This window comes from Castor canadensis, chromosome 2, assembly GCF_047511655.1.
Source record: "Castor canadensis chromosome 2, mCasCan1.hap1v2, whole genome shotgun sequence".
Lineage (NCBI taxonomy): Eukaryota > Metazoa > Chordata > Mammalia > Rodentia > Castoridae > Castor > Castor canadensis.
Window position 1 is genome coordinate 126,089,775 of NC_133387.1, and position 14,557 is coordinate 126,104,331.

Consider the following 14,557-nt stretch of genomic DNA (forward strand, 5'->3'; position numbering starts at 1 on the left):
TGAGACATTCAAATATTCTTAATTCTACATTGTAAGTTATGAACTAAAGGTACAAACCAAGGGGGAGATAAGCAGGCTAATGGCACATTCTCCAAGAAGAGCAACAACTCCTTAAGGCTTATGGTTGCTCTTGTGTGTTCTGGTTTTAGATCACCCCTTTGGTACTACTTTCTTGTTTTAGAATCTATCAGTTAGGGATAGCTACTCATCTCTGGCTCCTTACTACTCCTTCATGATGCCAAATGCAGTAAGATGGAAACGTCAAGAGACCAAGACACAAAGTTGATACCGTTTCGCTTTCCTTCCTTCTTTAGTGGTTTCCTCATCTAGCTTGTGGAATACTATTTACTCCTTTCTCCTATTCATGAATTTCTCAGAGCTCTCTTCATTTCCCACTCTCTCCTCTTTGGTGATTTCATGACTTTAAAAACTATGTATCTTAATGTACCTTTGTACCACTAGGTTACACCTCTTCTCTGAATTCCAGATTTATATCTCCCACTGTTCATTCAACACCTCCACCTGAATGTCCAACATCCAGCTGCTGGTCACTCCCCCAACTGTGCTCTTTCCACCATCTTCTCTATCTCAGGACATGATAACTCCATTCTTTAGATTACTCAAACAAAAGGAGGAAAGGAAGAAATTCTGATCATGTGGATTCCTTCCTCTCACTTCACATCAACAGACCCTGTCCCCTCTACTTCAACTTATTTCCAGTTGAACCTCTTGCTTCCTGTTCACCACCACCACTGGCTCAGTAGTTACCTCTTATTACTTCTGAACTTGTTTCCCACTGATATCTCTACACAGAGTCTTCCAAAACCTGACAGCATGTATTCCATTAATCAAAACTGAAAGCTTTCCATCTTACCTTGGGAAAAGAAAGAATTCTGTGGCCTATAAAGTCCCAAAAATGTAAAAATTATACCTTGAAATGTAAGCCAAAACTATAATGAACTCTACCTCATATATGTTAGAATGTCTATTACCTAAAACACACTTACTCTGAGAATGTGTAGGAAGAGGGAATTCTTGTACACCAGGAACCATTCCCCAGGTGAGAATGTAATTTACTATAGCCATTCTAGAAGATATAGAATATATAAAGGTTCCTTGAATGAAAACTAGAACAAGAACAACCACATGATCGAGCAGTTCTGTTTTGGGGCATATACACAAAGGAAATGAAATCAGCATGCAGAAGAGCTATCCATACTCTCAAATTCACTGCAATGTTATTTACAATAGCAGATACAGAATTAACTTGAATGTCTGTTGAGAGATTAAGAGTATGTGATATATTTCACACACATGCACATCCAGGGGAAAAAACCTTCAAAAAGGAAATTCTGCTATTTGCATTAATGTGGATGAACTTGGAGGACAAGTATACTAAGTAAAATAAGCTAGACATAGAGAGAAAAATATTGCATATACACTCTCACTTATATATAGAATCTAAAGAAGTCAACTTCATCATTGCAGAGTAGCATGGTGACTGCCCCAAGGTTGGGCAGGGGGAAAATGGAGAGATGTTTGTTGAAGAGTAAAAAGTTTCAGTTGCACAAGATGAATAAATTCTGGAGATCAACAACACTATATTTTATACTTGGAAAGTGTTTAAGTGTTCTTGTCACACACACACACACACACACACACACATGGTATGTGAGATGAAGGAAATGCTAATCAGCTTGATTGTGGGGTTCACTTCATTATGTGTGTGTGTAAATAAACATCAAGTTATACACCTCATATAATATATAGCTCCACCTCCCTGCCATCTCTTGCATTATTCTTTTGCTTGCAATTTCAACTACACTGGCTCCCTCCTTCTTGGAGCCGAAATGTCTGAAGAATGATTGTCCATCAAACTCTTTGCACTTGCTATTTCCTTTATCCAGACACTCTTTATCCTGGATTCCTTCAGGGCTCACTCCCTCATGGCCAGTAGGCTTCTGCTTGAATGTCAACTTGTCAGAAAGGCCTTCCCCAGTTATATAAACTTACAACCCTGTTCTCATGCTGCACTCCTCATTTGCTTTATGTCCCTCTTTTTCAGCTAACACTGACCCTCTAGCAACACAAACTTGTTGCCTCTCTCCCTCCCATTAGAATGTAGCCTTGGTGGATCCTGCTTTTCTCACTACTGCATCCAGAATGCCAGAAATAGTGCCTGGCACATGGCAGGCACTCACAGTCACTGAACAAAAGACTAGTCATTTCATATTAAAATACAACATTGGCTAAAATTTAGCAATACTCACTCATTTATTCCCTTGCTGGACGTTTCCCAACAGTCCTCAGTCTCATCTAGAATTGTCTGCTTATGTTGGGGACTAAAGAACAAAGAGACACCCACAGTCTCATGGCCCAATCTGTGCCAAGAAGCAGGAAAGAATGTTTTCTCTGCTCTTCATAGCTTTTTTTTGCCCACTAACAAGAGGGCAGGGTTGGCGTCGACTACAGTCTCCTCGGTGACCCTCTTAGGAACTTGCAAGGCTGACCAAAGGCGGAAGTTTCCCTGAATTGATGAAGGAGACATACAGCCATTGGGTTTGTATATGCAATTCATTCTCTGGCGCCAAACATTCTGCCATGTGACATGGAAGAATGAAGTGACCCATGACATGCTTTCCCAGAAACAGTGACCAACTGATTAAAACTCTATTCCCCTAGGATGGAAAAATAATGATCTAATTGATACCTAGATCATTATTTTACATGATCTAGGTACCAACTAGAAAAGCTTACAGGAGGCTTTTCTATAAAATAGACTTTGAATACTTCTTTCCACCTCATCAGAACACACCAAGTGAGTGACCACAGGTCCGTTTACACACTCCTTTGGCTTCTTTATGCGTTAGACACATCACCCATTCATTATCCAATGAATAGGAGAAACCTAGAATAACACAGCAAATCTGTCTGACCTCAGAGGTAGCAAAAGATAATGGTAAAGTTATGGCACAAAAATTTTGGTCTCTGGATATAATATTGCTCTTGACCTTATTTTTTAAAATGGTATGCTGACTAGGATGGTTTGACTTCACAGGATTTTATCATAAATTCAGAAGTCCATTGCGATGGTGGCCCCAGAGATAAGTGGCACTATCCAGGGACCTTGATGATCATGTGATGATAGTTGCTTTGAATGTTAATAAACAAGTTCTTAAGTTCCTTGGATTTTATCATTGGTTCTGGATCCTTGGGTCCTGAGTTGAGATGCAATCCCTTTCCTGGTCCATACAATTCACCCATCTACTCTTCTAACAACACTCATTCTCAGGGGAATATGCTTTTGTTTCTGGGAAATAATCAAATTTCTGAGGTTTTTTTCTACTTGAAGTATATTGGGGTACTTTCTATAATTTCTAGAAAAAGTAAACAAAACTAAAATACTCAACATGCAGGGCATTCTATGAATACTCTGTATACAATCAGTCTCAACTACTGACAGATGTGAAATCTGAAAGGAAGAACATCCAACAATTTCCATACAAAATCCAGTAACTCAGGAATGCTGCACCTTTATCAAAATACATACTTGGTAAAGTCAGTAGACTGTAATGAAATTTATGGGTTGACTCTTTTAAAAAATATTTCATTCATTTATTCACATGTGCATACATTGTTTGGGCCATTTCTCCCCCTTGCCCCCCCGCCCCCTCATTTCCAGGCAGAACCTGTTCTGCCCTTATCTCTAATTTTGTTGAAGAGACAACATAAGCAATAATAAGAAAGACAAAGTGTTTTTGCTAGTTGAGAAAAGGATAGCTATACAGAGAGATTCTTAGCATTGCTTCCATGTACAAATGTGTTACAACCCAAGTTGATTCATCTCAAACTGACCTTTTCACTAGTTCCTGATCCCCCTCCCATACTGATCTTTGTTGCTTTAAGGTTTCCTCTGCAGTGGGGACATCAAATGCTTTCATGTTTTGGGTTTTCTACCTATCCCCATACCTCTCATATGTGCTCTCCCTTTAGCACGTGACCCAAGTCCAACAACATTGCTGTATTTGCCCTAGATCTAAAGTCCTCATATGAGGGAGAACATACAATTTTTGGTCTTCTGAGCCTGGCTAACTTCACTAAGAATGATGTTCTCCAGTTCCATCTATTTATTTGAGAATAGTAAGATTTCATTCTTCTCATGGCTAAGTAAAACTCCATTGTGTATAAGTACCACATTTTCTTAATCCATTTGTCAGTAGTGGGGCATCTTGACTGTTTCCATAACTTGGCTATTGTGACTAGTGTTGCAATAAATATAGGTGTACAGGTGCCTCTGGAGTAATCTGTGTCACATTCTTTTTGGTATATCTCCAGGAGTGGGATTGCTGGATCATATGGCAGATCTATGTTTACATTTTTAAGAAGCCTCCATATTGTTTTCCAGAGTGGCTGCACTAGCTTGCATCCCCACCAGCAGTGTACAAGGGTTACTTTTTCCCCACATCCTCACCAACACCTGTTGTTGTTGGTGTTTTTGATGATGGCTATTCAAGTAGGGGTGAGGTGGAGTCTTAGTGTGGCTTTGATTTGCATTTCCTTTATGGCTAGAGATGGTGACCATTTTTTCATGTGTTTTTTGGCCATTTGAATTTCTTCTTTTGAGAAGCTTCTGTTTAGTTAAGTTGCCCATTCCTTTATTGGTTCATTGATTTTGGGAGAGTTTAGTTTTTTAAGTTCCCTATGTATTCTGGTTATCAGTCCTTTGTCTGATGTATAGGTGGCAAATATTTTCTCCCACTCTGTGGGTGGTCTCTTCAGCTTAGAGACTATTTCTTTTGTTGTGCCCAAGCTTTTTAATTTTATGAAGTCCCATTTGTCCATCCTTTCCCTTAGTTGCTGAGCTGCTGGGGTTCTATTGAGGAAGTCCTTGCCTATACCTATTACTTCCAGAGTCATGTAACTCTTTTAAAGCAAGTCACCTATGGGCCAAAGAAATATTTTCATTCTTTAGTCATACATAGGCCTACGAATTACTCTGTCCAGGACAAATTATGTTTTTTAATTGTTGTACTGGGGGTACATTATGACATTTACAAAAGTTCTTATAATATGTGTTATAGTTGAATTCATCCTCTCCCCCATTCCTGGAATAGTTTCAACAGGTCTCATTTTTCCATTTACATACATGTGTACACAATATTCCCACCATATTTACCCATCTATACCCTTTTCCTTATATCCTCCTCCTCCCATTGGTACCAACTCCCAGACCTGTTTTGCTTTCTTGTTCTCAGTTTTTGTAAAAAAAAAAAAAATCAAATGTTTGTTTAAGCTAGCTATGCAGGGTGTTTCATTGTGACATTTCCATGTATATATATATTATAACCCAAATTTGTTATCTCTATTTTTCTTCTTTGTACTTTATAGTCCCCTTGTTTTTTATTATAAGTTTTATTAGTATATACTCATTATACGGGGGAGGATTCATACTGACAATTCCAATTAGGCTTATATTATACATTAATTACATCCCCCATAATTTCTCCCACTCAGCCCCCTCCCTGTCCCACTTAAAGCAATTGCAAGAGGTTTCTTTGTTTTATTTCATACAGGTATATGAAGTACATCAACCATATACATTTACCTTAATCTTCTTCATTAACCCTCTCCCTCCCATTAGTACTTCCCTTACATACTGTACCTATTTTACACTCATTTCATTATTAATATTTCAGTTGATGTTCAAAGGGGTTTCTCAATATATCCCTGCCATGGGTATACTTTACTTTTGTCTGTTCAACCCCTTCCATTACTCTCCCATACCCCTTTACCTCCCCCACATTTTCCAACATCTTTCAATACACATCCTTATATCCTCTACCTTCACATCTTATGGTATGCAATATTACTGATGCTCTATCATTCTCTCTTCCTTTCCCTCTTTCCCTGAGTTCCATAGAGTAGTTCCACTGTTACAAACATGTTCTACATATGAGTTTGTATATGATAATGCTTGTTTGGTGTATATGTTTATCTTTTGGATCTATCTTCCACACATGAGAGAAAATGTGGTCTGTGTCTTTCTAAGGCTGGATTACTTCACTTAACATGATGACCTCCAATTGCATCCATTTACCTTCAAACCACAGGTCATTATTCCTTATGGCTGAGTAAAACTCCATTGTGTATATATACAACATTTTCCTTGATCCATTTATCAGCTGTAGGGTACCTGGGTTGTAGAAATGGGCACATGAATTCTCAAAGGAAGAGGTACAATTGGCCAGTAAATACATGAAGAAGTGTTCAACTTCCCTGGTTATAAAAGAGATGCAAATCAAAACAACATTTACATTTTATCTCACCCCAGTTAGAATGGCCATATTTAAGGGCAATAACAACAACAAATGCTGGCTAGCATGTGGTGAACAGGAATCCTGTATACTTCTGTTGGTGGGAATGCAAATTAGTACAACCACTATGGAAAGCAGTATGGAGTTCCTCAAAAAGCTAAAGATAGAGCTGCCATATGATCCAGTATACCACTCCTGAGCATCTACCCAAAAGAATGTAAGTCAGGATACAATAGAGACACTTGTACACTGATGTTCATTGCAGCAGTATTCACAATAGCCAAGCTTTAGTCCCCTTCTTATGGTTATTTCAACAGACTTAAAAATTCTGTATTCATTTGTATAGGAAGTACATCAACCATATTCACCTTATGAACTTCCTTCTTTTACCCTCCCTCTCTTGTACGTGACCTTCCTTTAACATGGCCTGTTTTTACTAATATTGCTTATATTTCTATTAGAACATATATTCTCCAGTCCCATTCATTTATCTAAAAATGACAAAATTTCATTTTTTATGGCTAAATAAAATTCCATTGTATATAAATACATTTTCTTAATCCATCCTTCACTAGTGGGGCATCTTGGCTGTTTCCATAGCTTAGCTATTGAGAATAATGCCACAATAAACACGGGTGTGCAGATATCTTCATTGCAACATGACTTACATTCCTTCGAGTATATCCTGAGGAGTAGTATTGCTGGATCATATGGCAGTTCTATTTTTAGGTTTTTTTGAGGAGCCTCCATACTGTTTTCCATAGTGGTTGCACTAAGTTACTTTCCCACCAACAGTGTACGAGGGTTCTTTTTTCCCAACATCCTCACCAGCATTTGTTGTTTGTGTTCTTGATGATAGCTATTCTAACAGGCAAGAGGTGGAATCTTAATGTGGTTTTGATTTGCATTCCCTTTATGGCTGGGGATGTTGACCATTTCTTCATGTACTTTTGGCCATTTGGACTTCTTCCTTTGAAAAATCACTGTTCAGTTCATTTGCCCATTTCATCATTGGGTCACTGACTTTTAGGGAGTTTAGTTTTTTGAGCCCCCTGCATATTCTGGTTATTAATTCCTTGTCAGATATATAGCTGTCAAAGCTTTTCTCCCATTCTGTGGACCACCTCTTCTGTCTGGTGACCATTTCTTTTGTTGTGCAGAAGCCCTAACAAAGGAAGTGAAAGACCTATACAAGGAAAATTATAAACCATTGAAGAAAGAAACTAAAGAAGACTACAGAATATGGAAAGCTCTCCCATGCTCATGGATTGGCAGAATCAATATTAAGAAAATGGCTGTATTTCCAAAAGAAATCTACATGTTCAATGCAATCCCCATCAAAATTCAAATGACATTCATCACAGAAATTGAAAAACCAACACTAAAGTTCATTTGGAAGCACAAAAGACTGTGAATAGCCAAAACAATACTGAGCAAAAAAGAGCAAGACTGGAAGTATCACAATCCCTGACTTCAAACTATACTACAGAGCCATAGCAATAAAAATAGCATGGTACTGGCACAAAAACAGATATGAAGACCAGTGGAACAGAATAGAAGACCCAGATAAGAATCCACACAGCTACACCCACCTGATTTTTGACAAAGGTGCCAAAAACACACAATGGAGAAAAGATGGCCTCTTCAACAAATAGGACTGGGAAAACTGGATATTTGCATGCAGAAAACTGAAATTAGATCCCATGCCTTTCACCTTGTACAAATATCAACTCAAAGTGGATTAGGGACATTAATATAAGTCTTGAAACTTGAAGCTAGTATAGGAAAGAGCAGGGAATACACTGGAAAAAATAGGCATAGGCAGTGACTTCCTAAATAGAACTCAAATGGCTCAGCCACTAAGAAAGGATTGACAAACAGAACTAGTTTCTTAAAAGACATCATCCACTTCTTCCAGATCTATTGAGACCTAAGTCATGCATTCTTTCTAGAAGTATCTGTGTCCTCATTCAGGTGCCAGGCTCTGTCTTGGTCTGGGATTCAGTGGTGTACAAATGAGCAAACACCTGCCCTCCAAGAGCTCACATTCTACAAGGATAAATATCTCATACACTAGCTTTGGGTAGTGGTGGGGGTTTGCAGAGCCTAGTGATAATTCAGGATGCAAGAAGAATCTGAGGAAGGCAGGAATAAGAACACAGTGAGGTCTGAACTCTATGTTTCCTCCCTGACTACCTTTGTGCCCCAGTCTAACCCACAGTGAGTGTGTGTTTCTGTTGAACTCATCCCCAGGTACTCTCTTGGATTTCTTGTTGAAATCTCCTCTCCCCATAGGCTTTATGCTCAGGAGGGAAGGATTACATCCTGCTCATCTCCCTCTTGCTTACCTTGTCTCCCTAATACCTGTCCTATGGAAAATAATTATTGAGTGAAAATAGTGGTTATGAGAAATAATGGATAAGAATGGTGGATCATAACAACATGTGTTGGCGAGGATGTGGAGAAAAAGGAACCCTCATACACTGCTGGTGGGAATGCAAGCTGGTGCAACCACTCTGGAAAAAAATTTGGAGGCTTCTTAAAAATATAAACATAGACCTGCCATGTGATCTAGCAATCCCACTCCTGGGGATATACCCAAAAGAATGCAACAAAGGTTACTCCAGAGGCACCTGCACACCCATGTTTATTGCAATGCTATTCACAATAGCCACGTTATGGAAACAGTCAAGATGACCCATTACTGATGAATGGATCAAGAAAATGTGGTATCACCACCAATGAATGGATTAAGAAAATGTGGTATCTATACACAATGGAATTTTATGCAGCCATGAAGAAGAATGAAATGTTATCATTCACTGGTAAATGGATGGAATTGGAGAACATCATTCTGAGTGAGGTTAGCCTGGCCCAAAAGACCAAAAATCGTATGTTCTCCCTCATATGTGGACATTAGATCAAGGGCAAACACAACAAGGGGATTGGACATGATAAAAGCGAGAGCACACAAGGGAGGGGTGAGGATAGGTAAGACACCTAAAAAATTAGCTAGCATTTGTTGCCCTTAATGCAGAGAAACTAAAGCAGATACCTTAAAAGCAACTGAGGCCAATAGGAAAAGGGGACCAGGAACTAGAGAAAAGGTTAGATCAAAAAGAATTAACCTAGAAGGTAACACCCACACACAGGAAATCAATGTGAGTCAATGCCCTGTATAGCTATCCTTATCTCAACCAGAAAAAACCCTGTTCCTTCCTATTATTGCTTATACTCTCTCTACAACAAAATTAGAAATAAGGGCAAAATAGTTTCTGCTGGGTATTGAGGGGGTGGGGGGAGAGGGAGGGGGCGGATTGGGTGGTAAGGGAGGGGGTGGGGGCAGGGGGGAGAAATGACCCAAGCCTTGTATGCACATATGAATAATAAAAGAAAAAAAAAGAAAATGTGGTATCTATACACAATGGAATTTTACTCAGCCATGAAGAAGAATGAAATCTTATCATTTGCAGGTAAATGGATGGAACTGGAGAACATCATTCTGAGCGAAATTAGCCAGGCTCAGAAGACCAAAAATTGTATGTTCTCCCTCATAAGCGGACTTTAGATCTAGGGCAAATGCAGCAATGTGGTTGGACTTGGATCACATGACAAGGGGAGAGCACATATGGGAGATATAGGAATTGGTAGAAAACCCAAAACATGAAAGCATTTGATGTCCCCATTGCAAAGGAGCTAATACAGAAACCTTAAAGTGACAGAGGTTAACATGGGAAGGGGATCAGAAACCAGTGTAAAGATAAGTTAGAGATGAATTAACTTGGGTTGTAACACATTTGTACATGAAAGCAATGCTAGGAAACTTTCTGTATAGCTATCCTTAACTCAACTAGCAAAAATGCTTTGTCTTCCTTATTATGCTTATGTCTTCTTTTCAACAAAGAGATAAGGGCAGAACAGGTTCTGCCTGGAAGGGACGGGAGGAGGGGAGAGAGGATGGGGTAGGGGAGAAATGACCCAAACAATGTATGTACATGTGAATAAATGAATAATAAAATTTTTTTTTAAAAAAAGAGCAAAGGGCAAGGAAGATATAAAATAAAGATTGCTTTGAGTAGAAAGGCAAAAAAAAAAATAGAATGGTGGGCCAAGTCGGAGTAAAAAGCTATAGACTTTTAGCTATAGCTAAAAGTATCAAAAAGACAAAATCAAAAAAATCACTCTCCAGGGCTACAAGATGCAATTCATGAAGAAAACAAGGAAAACTGTATCTACTCAGGAATTCTCAACTCAGTCTCCCGAGGCAGCATTCAGTGCTTAGTTCCCAGGGTCTAGTATGCGGACAAGAGTTGGATATTGTATGTGGCAATGCAGCAAGCTCTTCCTATCACAAGTCAGTGAATAAACTGCAGTCAGGGAATGTTTGGGTCAATGGGAAACAAATTCAGAAAGACTCCTCCAAATTCTGGTGTCAACATTTTGTATTTCATAAACTTGTAAAAATTTTCTTCAAAAGAGTTATCTTTGTACCAGTTGTACACATAAAAACACTTAGGCTTCAGCTCAGGTATGTTAACTGACTTCCCAGAATAAAATGGTATATTCTTTTATTCATTCGTAACTCAGTTTATTAAGTATGCACTGAGTCCCTATTATACACCAAGTACTGCTAGATTCTGAGAATGTTTCATGGTTAGTCAATCAATGGCAACTTAAATTCAGTGCTATGTGACTTCAAAATCTGATTTCCTCTTCTAGTCCAAGGCTCCTTTGTGAAGAAAGTATTTCAGTAGACTGAATGATTGGCACTCACCACTCACACTCAGTGAGGCTGAGTTTTTCAGTTCCTTGTACTGTGGGGGTAGGAGTGATGATGTAGTTACAGGGCTCTTGTGGCTGGGGCAGCTTCTCTTCCTTAAATAACATGTTTCTCACCCTACCTCAAATGCAAACATGACTTCAAGCCCCAGGAGTATTGTCTGTACCCCACTCCATCACATTGCTGTGAACAGGCTCACAAAATGCTCCTGTTCGGTAGCAAAAGTCCTTAGAGTTCTTAGCCAAATCAGAATCTAATAAAAAGCCAAGACAATTGAAAGCACATGAGATAGGGTTATTCCACGTAGCTAATCATGACTGCTTCTGTAACAGACTAGAATTTGTCCCATATCCTTTGGATGAAAGCAATACCATATTACTTTTTCCCTCCTTCTAAATACAATCATATCTGGATCTTCTTTGGGGAAGATTGTTTGGGGAAGCTTTCCTCTTCTTGGAGCTGTAGAATAATCAGAAATTACACAGTACACAGATTTAGAGCAAGGGCAGTCTTCAGACCATAAAGGTGGTTGACAAGAAGCCCATTGTCTAAGCCATTATGGTCCATGTGCCAGCAGGGGTTTAGCCACAGACACTGTGACCCCAAGGTTTTGGCACCTTCAGGTTCAGTTCCCACATCTCCAGCATCCTGGCCCTCATAGGTCCTGCCACCTGAGGAGAACAGGGTTGCAGGTTTTGCCATGTATGAAGCTTCCACCATGCCCTCCACTCCCATCTCCAAGAAACATGGCCTGCCCAGGTTTGGCTACTTGGCCTCACCTGTTCAAGCCTCAGGACTGTCCTACTAGAATCACCCCAACTTTTATATCTAATAGACTTTGGGAGGTAATAGTCTCAGCTCCTGAGGCAAAAGGAAACCAGATCTCTAGGATGATCCCCCTTATCCTGGTAGAGAAGGGACAGAAGATAGAACTCCTTTTTATTTTGTGTTTTTTTCCTGGGGTTTTCTTATCTTGATGACTCCATAGGCAGAAGAACTAACACGGGTCTTCTGTGAAGTAGTCAAACTCAATCCATGTGAGCCTAAGCACCACCTGGAGCATCTGTAGAAACAGATGGATGCCAGAGTCTTTGTCTGGTCAGAATGCATGGGATATATGGGAGAGATGCTGTGCCCAAGCATTAAGAACATCCTAGGTGACTGGCACACAGTGAGGGCAGAGGAATCACCAGTAGATTACAGTCAGATGTGACAGCTGGGGAATCCAGAGATGGCCAGCAGACATTATGACACAAGTATGGAACCACAGGGAAAAATGAGTGAGTTATGGATACAATAAGAATAGTATGGGAGAGATTGGGTATAGGTCCTCATTTCCTTTCAAAGAAGGCTCCAAAGCCTAGGCCATTACTGACCCTAGACTTGTAGGTCACCAAAGGCTATCATTCTCAGATTCTTTATTAGATGTGCTTCCCTAAAACACAGCCCGATTTCTTTTCTCTTTCTCACAACCTTTATGATAATAATCATTGCCTCATGCAATATCTTCCCTGGACACAGAGGCATGGGCAGAAGATGGTCTTCCCAACAGCTTTAAGTGAATCACCAGAAGGAACTAAAACCTCACAGATGTCTCTAGAACTAGGAATCCTAAGATTACCATGGGCTGAAGTTTAAAACAGAAAACTTGCTGTATTAGTTAGGGTTGTTCAGAGAGCCAGAACCAATTAGAGATTCAGAAAGACACATATTTTAAACAACCTTTTCCATTAACATATATTAATTGTACAAAATGGGTTTCATTGTGACATTTTTATATATACCTGTAACACATTTACATCATAGCCCTCCCCCCATTACTTTCTCGCTTTCTCATTCATTCTCTTTTCCCCCCATAGTTTCTTCCTCTTCCCAAATAGTCTCATGACTGAAAAAAGACTTTTGTGTCTTTTTTTTCTCATTTAGTTTATACATGAGAGAAAACACAGAATGTGTGTCTGATTCTGGCTTATTTCACTTAACATGATGATCTTCAATTCCATCCATTTTTCTGAAAATGTTTTGTTCTTTATTGCTAAATTACATACACCACATTTTCTTAATCCATTCATCTGTTGATGAGCACCTGGGCTGATCCCATAATCCAATTTTAAAGGACAATTATACTCCCAAGTGTCAGCCTGGCAAGGACTCATCAGGAGGGATTCCAAGATGGCGGCTAGAGGGAGGAAGCAGAAAGCGAGCCTCCTATAATGAAATCTTGGAGAGACACTGGAGAAATACTTTGCAGGCATAATCACTGAGAAGAGGCATAACTTTGACCCCTCCACATCTCCAGCCAGCGCAGAGAATCTCCACTTCATGTTAAATGGAGAAACCACATGGGCCCCTGGGCCGCCAGTCGCCTGCACCCAGACGGCTTGGGAAGATGCGGACCAGGTGAGCTTCGCGGTACCACGGTACTCCCACAGACAAGCCTGGGCCAGAGCAGCATAGCCCGCTGGACAGACTGATCTCTACCCGGGGAAAAAAAGAGAAACTGAGTAATAAGCAATAAGAACAATAAAGACACATGGGAAAGAGGGTGGGGCGTACTGAGCGCCGAAGATTGGGGAAAGGAAATCCTTCCTGGGACTGTAAATAAACAAACCAGGAGGGCCGGAGAGGCTCTGGCGGGAGCGGGGGCGGGGTGCACGCCCAGGAACCAGGAGTGGGAAAGCTTGTGAGAGTGGCAGAGGGAGGAAAACTCCACAGGAGAGGAGGGAAGACCCACTTCCCCTGTGAACTGTAAACAAACATGGTGGCTGGCAGGAGCAGCAGCACCGCCCAGTAATCAGGAGCAGGAAAGCTTGTGAAAGTGGCTGTGGGAGGAAAACTCCACAAAAGAGGGGGGAAGACCCATCTCCCACATGAACTGTAAATAAACACGCAGGCCTGACAACGCGGGTGCAGTGTCACCTTTCCCAGTGCTTGGAAAGGGGAGAGCTTATAGCAGAGGCTCCCACACAGGAGAACTCTGAACAAACAAAGCCTGCAGGGCCAGGTGAGTGCGAAGCTCACCCCAGAGATCTGCATAAACAACGTCTCCAGCAACAGCAGGCTGACAGCAGTGGGCAGGCAAGCCACAGCTGCAGATACCATTCTCAAAACTGTCTCCAGACTCTTTTTTTTTCTTTTTCTCCCTACCTTTGATGAGAGAACAACTGAATTACACCTGCAAGAGGAAAAACTTACTGAAACTGTATTGCATTTGAACTTGGGACAATTGGTGGGGGGATTTTTTTTATGTGTGTGTGTGTGTGTAGTTTTGTTCTACTTCATGTGTCCCCTTTGATGAGACAACTACAGAACAACACCTGAGGCACCATCTCCAGATTGGAGACTGAGACAGACACCCAAATTATTAAGACTGAAACTTCAACTTGGAGGTTGTTCGGTTTTTTTGGTTTTTTTTTTTAATTTTCTATTTTCCATTTTATTTTAATTCATATTTATATATAGA

General features: G+C 40.2%; 1 protein-coding gene across 10 annotated transcripts in view; it reads right to left on the bottom strand.

Moving 5' to 3' along the window:
* Positions 1-14,557, bottom strand: part of Ryr3 (ryanodine receptor 3) — a 494,693-nt gene that overhangs the window by 351,343 nt on the left and 128,793 nt on the right. The gene's annotated exons all lie outside the window — the stretch shown is intronic.